At 47.8% G+C, this 19,205-nt stretch overlaps 4 non-coding genes across 4 annotated transcripts; all 4 read left to right on the plus strand.

Annotated features, from left to right (window-relative positions):
• The first annotated feature begins 262 nt into the window (after positions 1-262).
• LOC134898994 (U1 spliceosomal RNA) lies at positions 263-426 on the plus strand. The gene has a single exon (XR_010172682.1). It is a non-coding gene; the product is annotated as a U1 spliceosomal RNA (small nuclear RNA).
• Positions 427-578: 152 nt separating this feature from the next.
• Positions 579-741, plus strand: LOC134899358 (U1 spliceosomal RNA). Its single transcript, XR_010173037.1, has one exon. It is a non-coding gene; the product is annotated as a U1 spliceosomal RNA (small nuclear RNA).
• A 671-nt stretch (positions 742-1,412) lies between these two features.
• Positions 1,413-1,576, plus strand: LOC134898711 (U1 spliceosomal RNA). The gene has a single exon (XR_010172402.1). It is a non-coding gene; the product is annotated as a U1 spliceosomal RNA (small nuclear RNA).
• A 152-nt stretch (positions 1,577-1,728) lies between these two features.
• Positions 1,729-1,891, plus strand: LOC134899441 (U1 spliceosomal RNA). The gene has a single exon (XR_010173120.1). It is a non-coding gene; the product is annotated as a U1 spliceosomal RNA (small nuclear RNA).
• The last annotated feature ends 17,314 nt before the right edge of the window (positions 1,892-19,205 follow it).

Below are 19,205 nucleotides of genomic sequence, written 5' to 3' on the forward strand. Positions count from 1 at the left end.
TTGGATGACATAACCATATGCAAATCAATCTGCTGCAGGCCTTCCCCCAGGAATGCTTGCACTAGTTGTTGCATTTGGTTTGTTGTTTGGGGGTGCTTCAGTATTAGGCAGCCTTCTGCCCTCCCATGTTCATCTGAAAATATGTGTTCTCCCTGCAGTTGTTGTCCCCAGATGAGAGTTCCCTTGTGCTGCCTCAGTTGAATCTCCTTTACTTGACAGAGATGTGCCTGAGCAGCGGCCCTCCCCAGCCCTATCCCAAATCATACTTATTTTGCATAGGAGATACCATGGTCATGAAGATTGTTCTCCCAGGGTGAGGTTCATTCATTGCATTCTAGGTATGCTGACCCCTGTGATTTCCCCAAATGTGGGAAACTTGACTGCATTATTTGTGGTAGTGGGGAACTGTGTTTGTGCTTTCCTCTGGTCAGCTCTGGTAAAAGTCAGATTTCTTTGTCTCATTTCTTCCTCTAGCCTTATTCTTCTTTCGAGAGTTCCTTTGTGCTGCCTCAGTTGGATCTCCTTCACTTGACAGGGGGGTGCTTGAGCAGCGACCCTCCCCAGCTCTAGCCCAACTCCTACTTACCTGCCAGGTGAGATACTATGATCATGAATGTGCTTCTCCCAGGGCAAGGCTCACCCATTGCACTCTGGGTGTGCTGCTCCTGCGATTTCCCCAAATGTGGGACACTTGACTGCATAATTTGTGTTTCCCCTGGTCGGCTCTCGTATAATTCAGATCTCTTTTTCTCAGGTTTCTCTCCAGCCTAGTTTGCTGTCTGTTTCCACTTCTCTTTTCTTGAGCCGCTCCCTTCTATGCCCTTGCGCACTATCCTGACTTCTCCCGTCTGCTTACTTTGTGCCTTCCAACACACAATGCGAACTACAGGTAGTGCTGCAGGGCCCACACCCTTTTACTTGCCTTACAGAGCAGCTCTGGAGCTGTTACAGTGCCAAGCTGCTGCAAGAAATCAGCTTGAATGCTTCAGGGGCAGGGGCATTGCCAACATGAGCCCCACACCAAAGGAGGGTGGGGGTATTTAATGCGAACTAAGGGTCATCCAAGCGCCGCAAAAGGCCGCCATGCCCTGCATACCCCTTTTCTCTTTTCATATGCAGATGAGGGTTCCAGCCAACTTTGTCCCACTGCTTGGATGACATCACTGTATGCAAATGCGTCTTCTGCAAACCTTCCCCCAGGAATGCTTGTACTAGTTGTTGCATTTGGTTTGTTGTTTGGGGGTGCTTTAGTATTAGGCAGCCTTCTGCCCTCCCATGTTCATCTGAAAATATGTGTTCTCCCAGCAGTTGTTGTCCCCAGATGAGAGTTCCCTTGTGCTGCCTCAGTTGAATCTCCTTTACTTGACAGAGATATGCCTGAGCAGCGGCCCTCCCCAGCCCTATCCCAAATCATACTTATTTTGCATAGGAGATACCATGGTCATGAAGATTGTTCTCCCAGGGTGAGGTTCATTCATTGCATTCTGGGTATGCTGACCCCTGTGATTTCCCCAAATGTGGGAAACTCGACTGCATTATTTGTGGTAGTGGGGGACTGTGTTTGTGCTTTCCTCTGGTCAGCTCTGGTAAAAGTCAGATTTCTTTGTCTCAGATCTTCCTCTAGCCTTGTTCTTCTTTCGAGAGTTCCCTTGTGCTGCCTCAGTTGGATCTCCTTCACTTGACAGGGGGGTGCCCGAGCAGCGACCCTCCCCAGCTCTAGCCCAACTCCTACTTACCTGCCAGGTGAGATACTATGATCAGGAAGGTGCTTCTCCCAGGGCAAGGCTCACCCATTGCACTCTGGGTGTGCTGCTACTGCGATTTCCCCAAATGTGGGACACTTGACTGCATAATTTGTGTTTCCACTGGTCGGCTTTCATATAATTCAGATCTCTTTGTCTCAGGTCTCTCTCCAGCCTAGTTTGCTGTCTGTTTCCACTTCTTTTTTTTTGAGCCCCTCCCTTCTATACCCTTGTGCACTATCCTGACTTCTCCTCCTGTCTGCTTACTTTGTGCCTTCCAACACACAATGCGAACTACAGGTAGTGCTGCAGGGCCCACACCCTTTTACTTGCCTTACAGAGCAGCTCTGGAGCTGTTACAGTGCCAAGCTGCTGCAAGAAATCAGCTTGAATGCTTCAGGGGCTGGGGCATTGCCAACATGAGCCCCACACCGAAGGAGGGTGGGGGTGTTTAATGTGAACTAGGGGTCATCCAAGCGCCGCAAAAGGCCGCCATGCCCTGCACGCCCCTTTTCTCTTTTCATATGCAGACGAGGGTTGAAGCCAACTTTGACCCACTACTTGGATGACACAACCATATGCAAATCCATCTGCTGCAGGCCTTCCCCCAGGAATGCTTGCACTAGTTGTTGCATTTGGTTTGTTGTTTGGGGGTGCTTCAGTATTAGGCAGCCTTCTGCCCTCCCATGTTCATCTGAAAATATGTGTTCTCCCTGCAGTTGTTGTCCCCAGATGTGAGTTCCCTTGTGCTGCCTCAGTTGAATCTCCTTTACTTGACAGAGATGTGCCTGAGCAGCGGCCCTACCCAGCCCTATCCCAAATCATACTTATTTTGCATAGGAGATACCATGGTCATGAAGATTGTTCTCCCAGGGTGAGGTTCTATTCAAAATCGCAGTTGGTCCCAATGACGCGGTTGTTGTTTTTGGGAGTCATACTGGACACAGAAGAGGCTTTCTTCCAGTGGAAAGGCTATGGAGATCCAGAGTCTGGTCAAACAAATTCTAAAACCAGCAAGAGTGTTAATCCATCAATGCATTCTGTTGCTTGGAAAGATGGTTGCGGCCTACGAGGCCATTCAGTTTGGCAGGTTCCATGCCAGAGTGTTCCAGTGGGACCTGTTGGACAAGTGGTCCGGATCCCACCTACACATGCACCGGAGGATAATCCTGTCTTCCAAGACCAGAATCTCACTCCATTGGTGGCTGCACAGTTCTCACCTCCTAGAGGGGCGATGGTTCGGGATCCAGGACTGGATCCTAGGGACCACGGATGCAACCCTCCGAGGCTGGGGAGCAGTCACACAGGGGAAAACATCCAAGGAAGATGGTCAAGTCAGGAAAGTTGTCTCCACATAAATATTCTGGAGTTAAGGGCCATTTAATAACTGCAGACACAGTACGCACTGGGACGGGTGCCCAGCATCCTCTACGGACTAAGAGAAAAGGATTTACCGGTAGGTATTAAAATCCTATTTTCTCTAACGTCCTAGAGGATGCTGGGGACTCCGTAAGGACCATGGGGATAGACAGGCTCCGCAGGAGACATGGGTACTTTAAGAAAGACTTTAGTTCTTGGTGTACACTGGCTCCTCCCTCTATGCCCCTCCTCCAGACCTCAGTTTGATACTGTGCCCAGTGGAGACTGGATGCTTTCAGGAGCTCTCCTGAGCTTTCTGACAGAAAGTATTTTGTTAGGTTTTTAATTTTCAGGGAGCACTGCTGGCAACAGATTCCCTCATCGAGGGACTGAGGGGAGAGAAGCAGCCCTACTCTGAGTTGCAAGGTCCTGCTTCTTAGGCTACTGGACACCATTAGCTCCAGAGGGATTGGTACGCAGGATCTCACCATCGCCGTCCGTCCCAGAGCCGCGCCTCCGTCCCCCTTGCAGAGCCGGAGGATAGAAGCCGGGTGAGTATGAGAAGAAAAGAAGACTTCAGAGGTGGCAGAAGACTTCATGATCTTCACTGAAGTAACGCACAGCACTGCAGCTGTGCGCCATTGCTCCCATACAGCTCACACACTCCAGTCACTGCAGGGTGCAGGGCGCAGGGGGGGGGGGGGGGGGCACCTGGGCAGCAATATAACCTCTTTTTGGCAAAAATATAACACATATACAGCTGGGCACTATATATATGTATGAGCCCCCACCAATTTTACAGTTTAAGCGGGACAGAAGCCCGCCGCCGAGGGTGCGGGGCTTCTCCCTCAGCACTCACCAGCGCCATTTTTTCTTCACAGCACCGCTGAGAGGAAGCTCCCCGGACTCTCCCCTGCTTATACCATAGTAGACAAGAGAGTTGAAAAGAGGGGGTGGGGGGGCACATAATTCGGCGCAAATTACATACAGCAGTACTACTGGGCAAACATTAAGTTACTGTGTATTCCTGGGTTATATAGCGCTGGGGTGTGTGCTGGCATACTCTCTCTCTGTCTCTCCAAAGGGCCTTGTGGGGAAACTGTCTTCAGAAAAAGCATTCCCTGTGTGTGTGGTGTGTCGGTACACGTGTGTCGACATGTCTGAGGAAGAAGGCTATATTAGAGAGGAGCAGGAGCAAATGAATGTGGTGTCTCCACCGACAGCTGATTGGATGGATATGTGGAATGTTTTAAATGCTAGTGTAAACTCATTGCACAAAAGATTAGACAAGGCTGAAGCTTTGGGACAGTCAGGGTCTCAACCCATGCCTGATCCTATGTTGCAGGGACTGTCAGGGTCTCATAAGCGCCCACTATCCCAGATTGTTGACACAGATACCGACACGGATTCTGACTCCAGTGTCGATTACGATGATGCAAAGTTACAGCCAAAATTGGCAAAATCCATTCGATATATGATTATGGCAATAAAAGATGTTTTGCACATCAGAGAGGAATCCCCTGTCCCTGACAAGAGGGTACATATGTACAAGGGAAAAAAGCCTGAGGTAACCTTTGAGGGGGTCACACGAGCTGAACGAGTTATGTGAAAAAGCTTGGGAATCTCCAGATAAAAGACTGCAGATTTCCAAAAGGATTCTTATGGCGTATCCTTTCCTATCAATGGATAGGTTACGATGGGAATCCTCCCCTAGGGTGGACAAAGCATTAACACGCTTATCCAAGAAGGTAGCCCTCCCGTCCCAGTATACGGCTACCCTCAAAGAGTCTGCTGACCGCAAACAGGAGATTACCCTGAAGTCCATTTATACACATTCAGGTACCTTACTCAGACCGGCAATTGCGTCGGCCTGGGTGTGTAGTGCTGTAGCGGCATGGACGGATACCTTATCTGAGGGGATGGATACCCTAGATAAGGATACTATTTTATTGACCCTGGGGCATATAAGAGATGCTGTCCTATATATGTGTGTATGCAAACTACAGGTGGTGCTGCAGGGCTCACACCCTTTTACTTGTCTTGTAGAGCAACTCTGGAGCTGTTACTGGGTCCAGCTGCTGCAAGAAATCAGCTTGAATGCTTCAGGGGCTGGGGCATGGCCAACATGAGCCCACACTGATGGGGGGTGGGGGTGTATAAAGCGATTTAGGCGTCATCCAAGCGCAACCCCACAAAGGCCGCCATGCCCTGCGTGACCCTTTTCTCTTTTCATATGCAGACGAGGGTTGCAGCCAACTATGCCCACTGCTTGGATGACATCACCATATTCAAATCCATCTGCTGCAGGCCTTCCCCCAGGAATGCTTGCACTAGTTGCTGCATTTGGTTTGTTGTTTGGGGGTGCTTCAGTATTAGGCAGCCTTCTGCCCTCCCACATTCGTCTGAAAATGTGTTCTCCCTGCAGTTGTTGTCCCCAGATGAGAGTTCCCTTGTGCTGCCTCTGTTGAATCTCCTTAACTTGACAGGGGTGTGCCCGAGCAGCCGCCCTCCACAGCCCTATCCCAACACATACTTATCTTGCATATGAGGTCTCTTGATCATGAAGATAGTTCTCACAGGGTGAGGTTCATCCATTACATTTTAAAGTAGGAAGGTACAAATTACATATTCAAATTACATATATGTGCTGGATTCAAATGTTTTCCCCCCTTCCTTTCTCAATTGTGCCCATCAGCAGCTATTCTAATGTTGCTGCCAATGGGTGTGACACATTAATTTCTTCTGTGGGGTACACTGGACTCCACAAGGATTCACATTGGGGTGTAGAGTAGGATCTTGATCTGAGGCACCAACAGGCTCAAAGCTTTTGACTGTTCCCAAGATGCTCAGCGCCCCCTCCTCTATAACCTCGCTTCCATGAACAGGGAGCTCAGTTTGTAGTTGGTGCCTTCAGTAGCAGGCCACTTAACAGGGGGATGCCTCAGGCAGCCTATTCTTAGCTATTAATTTTGGCAAGAAAAGAAGAACTTTTTTTATAAGAATCTACAAGGGCTGCAGCAGGCTAGGTCTAATAGACTTCTTTACTGCAGCTCCATCACTCCCAATGGCGCAGTATACTCCCGTGCCCCGGTTGCTGGGTCACTGCAGCGGAGGCTCCGGTTTCTTCCTAAGGTCAGTCACACACACACACCGCCCTCCGGGATCACGAGGCCGCTGATGGGGGCGGGCCGTGTGCGCACTGGCGTGGACACTGATTACTGGGCAGCCGCTCCACTAGCCACCAGGGACAGTTAAGGTTGGGGTTTTTTCTCCTATATTAACCCCATTTTGTACTACCCGCAGTGCATTGTGATAGGTAATGGGGCCTGATTCAGGTTGGATCGCAATCCAACTGCAAAAACTGCTAAGAGCATACGCATCCGCCTGCATTTTCTGCGACACGCCGCAGATAATGCGATCGCCTCTGTCTGTGAATCGGTGAAGGGGGGGGTGGGAGGGGGGTCAACAACACTCCATTTCCAAGTCGGAGATGGAGCGGTGCGGGGGCATGGTTTCAAAATGGGGTCGGCAACGGAGAAACAGGAGGTGTGGTCAGAGCAGCTGCATGACATCACATGGGCCGGACTCTGCCAGTGGAGCCCCAGCGTCATGAGGTAGATTTTGTAGAGGCCGGGGAGGACTTCTGTTCCTGGAAACTAGCTGTGTTGTGCAGCTTTATTCCTCTGCCCCTACCTCTGGCAAGAAAGGACGCACCTCGCACTTTCTTGTTTCTTTGTGACCGAAAGGACTGCATTTGATAATGCGGAGCTTTCTTATGCTTTGAGGGAACATAAGGTAAAAAATTTGATTTTCCAACTGTAGCTGTGCGTGTTAATGCTTTGTCCATCCTAGGGGAGGATTTCCATCGTAACCTATCCGTTGATGGAAAAGGATACGCCATAAGAATCCTTTTGGAAATCTGCAGTCTTTTATCTGGAGATTCCCAAGCTTTTTCACATAACTCGTTCAGCTCGTGTGACCCCCTCAAAGGTTACCTCAGGCTTCTTTCCCTTGTACATATGTACCCTCTTGTCAGGGACAGGGGGTTCCTCTGTGATGTGCAAAACATCTTTTATTGCCATAATCATATATCGAATGGATTTTGCCAATTTTGGCTGTAACTTTGCATCATCGTAATCGACACTGGAGTCAGAATCCATGTCGGTATCTGTGTCAACAATCTGGGATAGTGGGCGCTTATGAGACCCTGACAGTCCCTGCAACATAGGATCAGGCATGGGTTGAGACCCTGACTGTCCCAAAGCTTCAGCCTTGTCTAATCTTTTGTACAATGAGTTTACACTAGCATTTAAAGCATTCCACATATCCATCCAATCAGGTGTCAGCGGAGACACCACATTCATTTGCTCCCGCTCCTCTCTAATATAGCCTTCTTCCTCAGACATGTCGATACACGTGTACCGACACACCACACACACAGGGAATGCTTTTTCTGAAGACAGTTTCCCCACAAGGCCCTTTGGAGAGACAGAGAGAGAGTATGCCAGCACACACCCCAGCGCTATATAACCCAGGAATAACACAATAACTTAATGTTTGTCCAGTAGCGCTGCTGTATGTAATTTGCGCCGAATTTTGTGCCCCCCTTCTTTTCAACCCTCTTCTCTACCGTGGTATAAGCAGGGGAGAGTCCGGGGAGCTTCCTCTCAGCGGTGCTCTGGAGAAAAAATGGCTCTGGTGAGTGCTGAGGGAGAAGCCCCGCCCCCTCGGCGGCGGGCTTCTGTCCCGCTTAAACTGTAAAATTGGCGGGGGCTCATACATATATACAGTGCCCAGCTGTATATATGTTATATTTTTGCCAAAAAGAGGTTTATATTGCTGCCCAGGGTGCCCCCCCTGCGCCCTGCACCCTTACAGTGACCGGAGTATGTGAGGTGTATGGGAGCAATGGCGCACAGCTGCAGTGCTGTGCGTTACCTCAGTGAAGATCATGAACTCTGCGGAGCCCGTCTATCCCCATGGTCCTTACGGAGTCCCCAGCATCCTCTAGGACGTTAGAGAAACTAGGATTTTAATACCTACCGGTAAATCCTTTTCTCTTAGTCTGTAGAGGATGCTGGGCACCCGTCCCAGTGCGTACTGTGTCTGCAGTTATTAAATGGCCCTTAACTCCAGAACATTTATGTGGAGACAACTTTCCTGACTTGACCATCTTCCTTGGACGTTTTCCCCCTGTGTGACTGCTCCCCAGCCTCGGAGGGTTGCATCTGTGGTCCGTAGGATCCAGTGCTGGATCCCGAACCATCGCCCCTCTAGGAGGTGAGAACTGTGCAGCCACCAATGGAGTGAGATTCTGGTCTTGGAAGACAGGATTATCCTCCGGTGCATGTGTAGGTGGGATCCGGACCACTTGTCCAACAGGTCCCACTGGAACACTCTAGCATGGAACCTGCCAAACTGAATGGCCTCGTAGGCCACAACCATCTTCCCCAGCAACCGAATGCATTGATGGATTAACACTCTTGCTGGTTTCAGAATTTGTTTGACCAGACTCTGGATCTCCATAGCCTTTCCCCTGGAAGAAAACCTCTTCTGTGTCCAGTATGACTCCCAAAAACAACTACCGCGTCATTGGGACCAACTGCGATTTTGGCAAGTGTAGGAGCCAACCATGTTGTTGAAGAACTGTCAGGGAGAGTGCAATGTTTTGCACCAACTGGTCCCTGGATCTCACCTTTATCAGGAGATCATCCAAGTACGGGATAATTGTGACTCCTTGCTTGCGAAGGAGAACCATCATTTCCGCCATCACCCTGGTGAAAATCCTCGGAGCCGTGGACAGACCAAACGGCAATGTCTGAAATTGGTAATGACAATCCTGAATTGCAAACCTTAGGTAGCTTGATGCAGTGGCTAAATGGGAACATGTAAGTAGGCATCCTTTATGTCTACCAAAACCATGAAATCTCTTTCCTCCGGACTGGAGATCACTACCCTGAGAGATTCCATCTTGAAATTGAATTTCTTTAGGAAGAAATTGAGGGATTTCAGAATTTAGATTGGTCTGACTGAGCCGTCCGGCTTCGGGACCACGAAGAGGCTTGAATAAAAACCTTCTCCCTGCTGACTAAGGCCGATTTGAACAATCGGTGAGGGGGAACGTCTTGAAACCCCAGTTTGTACCCTTGGGACACTATTTGTAAAACCCACGAGTCCAGGTCCGAATGAATCCAGAACTGACTGAAGAGTTTTAGACGTGCCCCCACTGGTGTGGGCTCCTGCAAGAAAGCCCCAGCGTCACGCAGTGGATTTGGCAGAAGCAGAGGACAATCTCTGCTCCTGCGATCTTGAAGAGGCTACAGACCTCTTCCTTCTCCTTCCTCTACCTGCAAAGAAAGGGGAATCTTAACTTCTTGCATATCTATTGGGCCAAAATGACTGCGGTAGATAATGATGCGTCTTCATCCGTTGAGAGGGAACATAGGGCAAGAAGGTTGGCTTACCTGCGGGAGCTGCCGAGATCAAATTAACTAGGCCGTCGCCAAACAAGGCTTCACCTTCATAGGGAAGAGACTCCCTTTCTTCTTGGAGTCAGCATCAGCATTCCCTTGGTGAATCCACAATGCCCTCCTATCCGAGACTGCCATGAAATTGGCCCGTGAACTCAAGAGTCCTATATCCCTTGCAGTCGTAAGTATGCTGCAGTGTCAACAGGCCAACTAAACCCTCCCCCCTCCTTTTACCCCATCACTTTGTCCAGTCCCTGTTGTCCATACTGTATTGCCATTATTATGCATGTTGCTGTGCTGGCCCTTTTCTGAATGTCCCTGCCACCGCCACCGAAGAGCTGGATAGCCCAGTATGAAAACCACCTGCCGGCCTCACTGACGGTCCGAGTCAAAGGCTCCATTTTTTTTTTAAAGATCCCTCTGCCAAGTTAAGGGGGGCTTAAGGGGGCCCCAGAGATATCAGTGTACTGGGGCCCAAGATTTCTGTTGCTGGCCCTGACCCTCAGGGGCGTATCTACCCCTTGGCCAGGATGTCACTTGCCAGGAGCACCATCCAGGTTTCAGTTGTGGGATTAGAGTTCATACAGTAATTAAATGTTTTCATATTGAGAACTACATCTCCCAGCATATACAGTGTGCTGGGGATGCTAACAAGCTTTATTTAAAAGTTAAAAAAAACATTGCTTTTATAATTGCAATGGTTAAAAAGGGAGAGCTATAAATCAATTTATAAGTGAATGATCGCAGTTTGAGCCGTTACATTTTACTGAACCACCTATCCCTCCACACTCACTACCTGTCCTCAGGATACATTTACCATCCCGGCAGATGGTATACCGGCGGTCATTTGACCGATGTTGGAATCCTGACACCACTTGGGAGACTGGTGCCGGCACACAGACAGCCAACATCCCGAAGGTGAGTATTGGAGGGAGGGTTAGGAGTCGGACCAGGGGAGGTGGTGTAAGGGAAGGCACTAGGAGGGGGGGGGGGTAGCCCTAGCTGCCACCCCCTGAGGGTTAGCCCTATCCGCCACCCCCCCAGAGGGTTAGTATTAGGATTGGGGATCATGTGACCTCTGGAATCCCGAGCGCCGGATGCCATACCCAACCCCCTTTACTTTTTCAGGCATTTCTATCTCTCCTCTCTCTATGGTGTTCCAATTGCCCACTTTCCCTTGTGCTTTACTCTCTCTCTCTCTCTCTCTCTCCTTTGTTTAGACCATCAGTTTCTGTAGTCCACTTATACCCTTATTTTTTCCAGTGTTTCACTAACTCTCTGATGTAATGAGGATGTATGGTCTAGAGGGATCAGTAATGCATTGTACTGTATAGAGGCGTCAGGGATGTAGCGTAGGGAATAGAGGCGTCAGGGATGTGGCGTAGGGAATAGAGGCGTCAGGGATGTGGCGTAGGGAATAGAGGCGTCATGGATGTGGCGTAGGGAATAGAGGCGTCAGGGATGTAGCGTAGGAAATAGAGGCGTCAGGGATGTGGCGTAGGGAATAGAGGCGTCAGGGATGTGGCGTAGGGAATAGAGGCGTCAGGGATGTGGCGTAGGGAATAGAGGCATCAGGGATGTGGCGTAGGGAATAGAGGTGTCAGGGATGTAGCGTAGGGAATATAGGCATCAGGGATGTACTAGCAGGTATATAGAGGTCAGTGTACTGTAAAGAGGGGTCAGTAATGCAGTGATGGTTATAGAAAGGTCAGTGATGTAGTGTAGGGTATAGAGGGGTCAGTTATGTAGTGTGGGGTAAAGAGGGGTCAGTAAAGATACTAAGCTGAAGTACTTAGAACACTTCTTGAATTAAGACACAACCTGCAAGAAAAAGTATGCAATATGGGTGAAAAGGCAAATGTCAGAGGTCTGATACAAGTGACCAGCTCCATACCTTGCACCACATAGCGTTATGTTAAACTGGGATATGTTCTTTTTTGGTGTGTGTGTGTGTGTGTGTGTGTGTGTGTGTGCCAAAGGCTGCCTGCCTTATTGCTCCTCCCCCATCCGGCTCCCAAGCACCTCTGCTGCCCAGTGATCCAGGAGCCTGCTGCTAGGAAGAAGTGGCCGAGCTTCAGCAAGCGAGTCTGGAAACTGGCGGAGGAAGTCATGATAACCAGATAATGGGGAGTGGAGAGCCAGTTCCAAGGTAATACTTTATACAGCTGGTTGAGATCCTGGTCGGTGGATATGGATTCCAAGAAAACCCTGGAGGTGCTTCCTATCAAGGGAGACACTCTCTTTGGAGAAGACCTCAATAAGATTGTAGCTGATCTGGCTACTGCTAAAACAACTTGCCTACCTAGTATGACTCCTACCACGTAGAAGGCTAAAAGTACTTTTCCTTGGCCCTTTCATCCTCCAGGTAAAGCGTACCCATGGTCAGGCATACCCAAAGCAAGCTCATGCTTCCAGACCTGCCAAGCCCAGACTGAAGCAAGCCTGGGCTGCCCGTCAGCCTGCTTCCAAAACGGACAAGCCTGCCGCATGACGGGGCGGGCCTCCCTCTGGGGGATCCCAGGGTGGGGGGCCCGACTTCTAAGTTTGGCATAGAAAGGTATAATTCTAAGATAGAGAATTCTATTTGGAGCTCACCTTGTACTTTGTGAAGAAATAATCAGCATTGTGGCTGAGCAGATACATGTAGTGTGTGGCTGCAAACTGCATGGATCTGCTGCGTTGCAATGCTGATACTTTTTTTTTCAAAGTACCAATAGCTTCATATAATGTTCACAATTTTTATGCAGGATCAAATAGCTCAATGGGTAGGGTGTTTGATTAGAATTCAACAGGTTATAGGTTTGAATCCTTGGTATTGTAGTTTGAGATGTCGGCATCCTATCACCTGGGATATCATACTAAATAAATGGAGTTGATCAATTTTTTTTTTTTTTATTAAACTAGGGACAATTTCCAGATACTTTTATTTATAACTGAGATTGCCCCCTGGAACTTCACATCAGTTGACAACTATGCATGAGTGGGCAGTGCTTGCCCTGGATCTGCCCACCCATTTGTGTGCCATCATAAAAGAAAGCATAACTGACAGTTATCCTGGGCGTACACTACACAATTATCTGTCAGGCTATCTATCCAGTCTGGATGGATGGAATAAAAATCTGGTAATGTATAGGAGCAAATGTCAATTAACCATTTGCTCCCAAACACTAGAAAAGTGGTCAAAAATGGTCATTACACAAATTGGTTAAACCCAAAATTTAACCAATTTGTTTAGGGGACCATTTTTGTCCATTTTCTAGTGTTTGAGAGTAAATCGTTGATGGTCATTTGCTCACATAGATAACCGGATTTCTATTCCAATCAGCCAGTGTTGGAGAGATGGTCTGCCAGATTACATAATGCATACCAGAGCCATAACTAGACTTTTTAGTGCCCTGTGACAGAGAATTATATGCCCCCCCCCCCACTATTTTTGCAATATGGACAAAAGGCGCATGCCTCGTGGGGAAGGGGCATAACAAGATTGGTCTCAGAGAAAGCACATGAGATATGAAGATATATCTAGTATACTTGACACTCAATGGTTTGTGGTATTGCCGGGGGGCCCTCCTTAAATGCATATACAGTCACACATGGCTTGCTTGTGCAAATGGCATATCAGCAGTCAGCACTAACTGGTGACATGCCATTTGTACAAGTAAGCCATGTGTGACTAATATATAAACACACTTTATTAAATAACACCTCAAACTACCATACCCAGGATTCAAACCTATAACCTGTTGAATTCTAATCAAACACCCTACCCATTGAGCTACTTGATCCTGCATAAAAATTGTGAACATTATATGAAGCTATTGGTACTTTGCAAAAAAAAATTATTAGCATTGCAACTCAGCAGATCAATGCAGTGTGCAGCCACACACTCCATATATCTGCTCAGCCACAATGCTGATTATTTCTTCACAAAGTACAAGGTGAGCTCCAAATAGAATTCTCTAGCTTAGATTATACCTTTCTATGCAAGGGTAAATAGCTCAATTGTTTGACTGCAATGCCACAGGAAATGGTTTGGATCCAAGACAGTGTGACTGAATAATAAAGAAACCTTAAGATGAGTTCATGAATGTTGTATAAGTATTAGTGAGAGAAGGGGTCAGGAGCATGCTAGGCTGCAAAAAATAAGGTAGGCTGCAAGTGAAAGTAATTATCTCCTATATATTTTCCCAGATCTGTCACTCTGTGTGGCTAACTCTGGGGGAAGTCACAGCAATGGGCGGAGACGGCATCTGCAGGACGATACACCAGTGCCAGCAGCAGACCGTAACAAAGTGACAGATTTGGGAGAATATATAGGAGGTAGGGAGGTGGCCATGGTACATGGCTGACCAAGGGACACTAGCTCATGTACCCCTTTACCACTGAGGCTAGCCACCAAGGATGGACCTGTCACCAGTGCACATGCAATAACCTCTTCTGCTGCCCTCTTTGCAACTCAGATTGCCCAGTGCTCCCCTTCGCTAACAGTCCACAAAGTTTCCCCATCTCACGATCTGCCTCCTCACCGCCACTTTCATCTCTACAGCACACGCGCATATCATACAAGATCCCATCATGCGTACGTAGGTCTGAAATGCCAGAGGGAGGTTGGGGGGAGATTGACATGCGCCAGCAACACCACACAGCTCACTGTGACCACAGTGGAGAGGCGCTGCAACAGGACAATACACCAACCTCGGAGCAAGGAACTGCGTCGGTCAGGAGGAGAACTATTTCAATAGCATAAAAAGGTTAGTGCGTCCCACCCTATGGACACCAGACTCATCAATTCACTGTTGCCAGAGTCTCATACAATGACTCTGAACCTCTAAGCACACTATTTGACTATCCACACCCTGCTGTGCCTATTACCCATCTCCTCCACCACCCTCAACACTGACCCACACATCATTCACCCACAAAGATACAATAAAGGTAGTTTGGATAAATTAGCTAAATGAAATGGATTTAACCAATTTATCTAAATGACCATTTTTGGATGTTTTCCAGTGTTTGTGAGCAAATGGTCAATTGTCATTTGCTGCCACATATTAGCATAATTTTGTTTCAACTAGAAAAAAAAAATGGACAGATAATCTAAGTGTGGATCCAGTTTAAAGGTCCGTATTCACGGACCGATTTTGGGGAGAGATGTGTGCTGAGCGAACTGCTCAGCACACATCTCTCCCCCCGCTCAGCACAGCGTGATGTGTGCTGAGCGTACGGGGGGTGGGGGGGCGCTAATTTCACCCCCTGTGTAGGGCATTCTGTGTGTATCCAGCTTAACAGGTGTGAGCATCATACAACTACTGACTTGCGAGTAACTATACAGCAGCTCCATACCTTGTGACTTGAAGAAACACCAGTTAACCCCGGGAATGCTGCAGTCAAAGCAACAATTCCTCTTCTTACATTCCGCTGCACTTATTGTGGGGTAGCCGCAATCCCTTCTGCTGTACGGTTCCACATTACATTGTTTCTTGTCACTTCCTGTTGATGCAGTAAGGAAACATCCAGGAATTACAGCAGCTTAGTTTTTTTTTTTTTTTAACTGGTGCAATTTAGCTAGATCACAGGGCAATTTAGCTCCTTTGGTCCTTTTTTAGGACCAGTTAATCAGACAGTTGAGCAAACTGAAAAACAGCTAACAGGAAATTTCCACTTAAATGGTATTTTCTAATCTTATCTGACCATGACTAAGAATAAAGGATACACAAGATAAACTCTTATAGCTATTGACCTTATCCATGTTTAAGCTCCATCAAATCTGTAATCAATAGCACTACATGCTCCCACTCTACCACTGTACTGTATACTCTACCTGTGTTTTTAAGGTAAAAACACCATTTAACCCCAGTGACACTTGAATTAAAGCAGCAGCCTCTATAATAGCATTCTTTAGCATTAATCCCAGGAAATCTGCAATCTTCACGCTCTTTGATAGCCACGCTACATTGCTGTTTACTTGGATGGAGCAGAGAGCACAACATCAGGACATAGGAAATATTACAATGCATGATAAGAAAGGTGTGAGTTCTACAGCAAGGCTCTAACCCTTTGCCAGTGCCAAATACATAGGGCTTAACTCAGATCTGATCACAGCAGCAAATTTATTAGCTAAAACCATGTACACTGCAGGGGGGGGGGGGTGTATAATATGTGCAGAGAGAGTTAGATTTTGGTGCGGTGTGTTCAAACTGAAATCTACATTGCAGTGTAAAAACAAAACAGCCAGTATTTACCCTGCACACAAACAATATAACCCACCTAAATCTCTCTGCAAATGTTATATCTGCCCCCCCCCCCCCCCCCATCCCTGCAGTGCACATGGTTTTGCCCACTAGCTAACAAATTTGCTGCATCTGGGAATTACAGCATCTTAATATTTCTTTTTACAGAGGGTTCAGCAAATTAAATTATTTAGTGAAATACTGTAATCATAACAGTTACAGGGATATTGTAGGTAGATTTATTGTCAGTGGATAAATGTAAAAATTAAACCCTTAGGCATAGTTCCCAAATGCTGTCATTGCAATCCAGATTTTAAGGATATCATGCTTGAGCACGGGTGACTTAATTAGAACTTCGGTCAATGTGAATTAACCATTGGACTCAACCATGGTTATCCTTAAAACCCAGGGGTCTATTTAAGATCGATCTTAATCGATGTTGGGCTTCCAGGTTGAAAAAAAAACACACATTTACTAACATTTTAAAATTTATATAAAAAATCATCTGTTCGTAAATGCAGTGCACATGGTTTTGCCCAACTGCTAACAAAAATCCTGCTGCGATCAACTCAGAATTACCCCCCATGGCCCTCATTCCGAGTTGTTCGCTCGCAAGCTGCTTTTAGCAGCATTGCACACGCTAAGCCGCCGCCTACTGGGAGTGAATCTTAGCATCTTAAAATTGCGAACGAAAGATTTGCACTATTGCGATAAGACATCTCTGTGCAGTTTCTGAGTAGCTCGAGACTTACTCTGCCAGTGCGATCAGTTCAGTGCTTGTCGTTCCTGGTTTGACGTCACAAACACACCCAGCGTTCGCCCAGACACTCCTCCGTTTCTCCAGCCATTACCGCGTTTTTCCCAGAAACGGTAGCATTTTTTCCCACACGCCCCTAAAACGGTCTGTTTCCGCCCAGAAACACCCACTTCCTGTCAATCACATTACGATCACCAGAACGATGAAAAAACCGTGAGTAATATTCCTAACTGCATAGCAAATTTACTTGGCGCAGTCGCAGTGCGAACATTGCGCATGCGCATTAAGCGGAAAATCGCTGCGATGCGAAGAAAATTACCGAGCGAACAACTCGGAATGACCACCTATGTGCACTGCAGGGAAGGCAGATTTAACATGTGCAGAGAGAGTTAGATTTGGGTGTGGTGTGTTCAATCTGCAATCTAATTTGCAGTGTAAAAATAAAGCAGTCAGTATTTACCCTGCACAGAAACAAAATAACTCACCCAAATCTAACTCTTTCTGCACATGTTATATCTGCCTCCCCTGCAGTACACATGGTTTTGCCCAACTGCTAACAAAATTCCTGCTGCGATCAACTTGGAATTACCCCCATCGAATTACCCCCATTTTCACACTGCTCGTGTATATAAGACATAGGGCCTAATTCAGTTTGGATCGTAATACGCGTTCCAACCGCAAAAACTATGAAGAGGATTGGGGCATATACGCAGGGTCCATCCTGTGCGCGTGCCTACATTTTCTCCGGGTGCCCCGCAGAAAATGCGAATGCCTCTGCCTGTCAATCAGTAGAGGGCGTACCTTCGCAGGTATATCGCAATCATGAGCCATGTCTCCCATTTTTGTCATTATAGGTGCTCTGTGAGCTGCTGGCCATGCCCCAGCCCCTCTGTCTCCCGTGAATAGACATTGAGGCTTATTCAGACCAGATCGCTTCAATTTATTTTCACCCAACGGGCAATCAGGTCTGCACTGCACAAGCGTATGCGCCACAATGCGTAAGTGCGACGGTCCGGAGATCACAAGAAGATTGACAAGAAGAGGGTGTTTGTGTGGGTTGCAACTGAATGTTTCTAGGGAGTGTCCGGAAAAACACTGGAGGGACCCGGCGTTTTGTGGGAGGATTTGTGACGTCACCTCAATGGCTGAGTAAGTGCTGAGCTGTGCAGCTCTTGTGCACATGTGATCACACACCTGCACAGCAAATTTTCCCTTCCGCTGTAGGCGGCAACTACCTGATTACAGGGATGCAAAAAACACACCCTAGCGATCAGGTCTGAATTACCCACAATGTGCATATTTGCAGAGCAACAAGCTACAGGGAGCCTTCCACCCCCCCCCCTTCCCCATGACTATGGGACACTGCGGCCCCCACAGGGGGGGGGGGGTTGTTAGCTGGACATTCCCAAAAAAAGTGACTGTCCTGCAAAAATTGGTATAGTTGGGAGGTATGTTCAAATACATTTATTGTTTTGCATGCGGGGTAAATACTGGCTTCTTTGACATTTAGCCACAAATGCTGCACAGCTGAATTACAGTATTACACTGCAATTAACAGTTATGCTAGGACATTCCCCCTCCCAAATCTACCTCTCTCTGCATGTTACATCTGTCCCACAGTGGCGTGCGGTGAGGTCAGTGGCTAGTGAGGCACTACAGCCATAATTTCCGCCGAATCCTGCCGATGACCCTTAGCCAATGCCCGCTACTGCCTCTGAGCCGATACCCGCTGCCACCATCAATGGCTTACAAACTCTCCCACAATCAACTGACCCAGCCCTCCACCACTAATTTCTATCTCAGTCCGATGCCGCCAATGCCCGCTGCCTGCCTGCTCATTGTTCTTGTTATATATTATACATTTTTAAAGAAAAAAAAATGAGTGTTTGGGACTGGGAAGGGTGAGGGAGGAGGACATGAATGCACTTTTGTTGTCCAGGGCTTCCATTAACTTAAAGGAGAAGGGTCTGAATGGGTTAAAAAAAATGCGTGAGGTCCCCCCTCCTTAGTATAACCAGCCTCGGGCTCTTTGAGCTGGTCCTGGTTATTTAAATACTGGGGGGAAAATTGGACAGGGGTTCCCCGTATTTAGACAACCAGCACCGGGCTCTTAGAACGGTCCAGGTTCCAAAAATACGTGGGACAAAAGATGTAGGGGTCCCCCATATTTTTAAAACCAGTACCGGGCTCCACTAGCCAGAGAGATAATGCCACAGACGGGGGACACTTTTATGTAGGTCCCTGCGGCCCTGGCATTACCCCTCCAACTAGTCACCCCTGGCCGGGGTTCCCTGGAGGAGTGGGGACCCCTTAAATCAAGAGGTTCCTCCCCTCGAGGCACCCAAGGGCCAGAGGTGAAGCCCGAGGCTGTCCCCAGCACCCCTGGGTGGTGGGTGCCGGGCTGATAGCCATGTGTGTAAAAAAAGAATATTGTTTTTGTTGTTGTGGAACTACAAGGCCCAGCAAGCCTCCCCCGCTTGCTGGTACTTGGAGAACCTCAAGTACCAGCAGGCGGGGAAATAACGGGCTTGCTGGTACCTGTAGTTCTACAACAACAAAAAATACCCAAATAAAAACACAAACACACACACCGTGACAGTAAAATTATTGAGACAGGCTGTAGCATGTGGGTGCATGTAACCCTATA

Source organism: Pseudophryne corroboree, chromosome 3, assembly GCF_028390025.1.
Source record: "Pseudophryne corroboree isolate aPseCor3 chromosome 3, aPseCor3.hap2, whole genome shotgun sequence".
Classification (NCBI taxonomy): domain Eukaryota; kingdom Metazoa; phylum Chordata; class Amphibia; order Anura; family Myobatrachidae; genus Pseudophryne; species Pseudophryne corroboree.